We start from the raw sequence: 1533 nt of genomic DNA, 5'->3' as shown, positions 1-1533 counted from the left end.
GCCACCAGCAAAGATTTTTGCTTGTTTTTCTTTGGGCCCAAACTTGGAGCAATTTGTATCCAAAAGACATAGGGCAAGGTGCTCAAAGAGAGGAAGGAAGGTCCCTTTCTTTGAGGTCTGTGTTGCAGGTACTTTTGTAAAGAATTTGAGCAGGCGTCGTACTCTGGTGTGTTCCACCTGCGAGCTAAAACCACGGAAGCTAAGGTCACTGTGAAAACTTAAGCCGTGGACCGGGAGAAGGTATTTACAACACATATCGCCAAGAAAAGATGAATGGTCAGAATATATGAAGAATTCCTACAAGTCAGCAAGAAAAAAGGCAAATTAATTTTTAAAGTGGGCAAAGATTCACTGGTCCCTTTGGAGGAGGAGAATTCTCAAAGAGGTGTGATTGGCCCAGGCGGGCTGGAAAAGTCTGGCAGGAGTGGGGGCAAAGATCCAAGTGTCTGTGCCAATGCCACAGAGCTAGAGTAGTGCCATGCCCAAGACCTGGAAAGCATGTGGGAGATGCAATTCTGTGCAGGCAAAAGTATCAGCTCCCAAAGCCAGGGCTAGCCTGGCACTGTGTTGCAGGGAGGCAGGGTGCTCTTCTTGATCCTCAAAACAGCCCCTTTCCTAAGGCCACTGCTACGGGAACACTTTGAACAAGGTCTAAATGGTGATAAACTGGGGAAATGCTAATATAGATGTGGCTTGGCTTGGTTCCTGACTCAGATAATCTGGCTCCTGTCAACGTTATTAAGAAATCTACCGGCTCGGTTCTCGAATAGCAGTTAAGGTTAGATCAAACACATTCCAGAAGTCAGCACTCAGCGTTATAAACCTTTGACACAGACAGCTGGATTGGAGATCTCATCTATCAAACCACCTAATCTTTTGATACATATCCCAAACACTCAAAAAGTTACAGGGAGAATTATAAAAGTTAATGCGTGAAAAAATTCCTTCTTAAATCACCGACACTCATTTTCCCAAGATAAAACTTTATTTGAGGCATCAAGCAATATACTGAAAGAAGTGAGTCATGCACAAGTAATGTTCTTATTTGTACATCTGATACTTTCTGTCCTTTTAAAAGGGGTGCGTAGTGAGCAAAGTTGAGAAGCACATATGCTTTTATACATAACTCTATCTATATAGTGCTTAAGAAAGTCTCCTTTAACTTTCATTTTTACTTCCTTAAAAAGCATGTTGGTTTTATTTGGGAAAACTAAAATAAACTAGTTCTTCCACTGAGGATAAAGTTTCTCCCCAGAGTTATTTATGAAATGATGCAGCTGCCTTTTTCTTTAAAGGGATTCTTGTCTTCTGGGATTCCCTTCACCAGAGGGTCCTCTCCAGAACGCTCTTCAATATAGTTCTTTATTTCTTCAGAACATTTAGACACCTTAAGTATGGGGAAAAAAAGAATGGATGAGGTTAGAGTTGTTCAAACTTTTTCACCACCCATTAGTGAAATTAATATCATTGAATACAACTAGCTTTTAAACGTTTTTTTTTTAATTTATATATCTAAATGTAACCTCTTATGAA

The sequence above is a fragment of the Propithecus coquereli genome, unplaced genomic scaffold (genome assembly GCF_000956105.1).
Source record: "Propithecus coquereli isolate 6110/MARCELLA unplaced genomic scaffold, Pcoq_1.0 Scaffold108, whole genome shotgun sequence".
NCBI lineage: Eukaryota > Metazoa > Chordata > Mammalia > Primates > Indriidae > Propithecus > Propithecus coquereli.
This window is presented reverse-complemented; position numbering follows the sequence as displayed.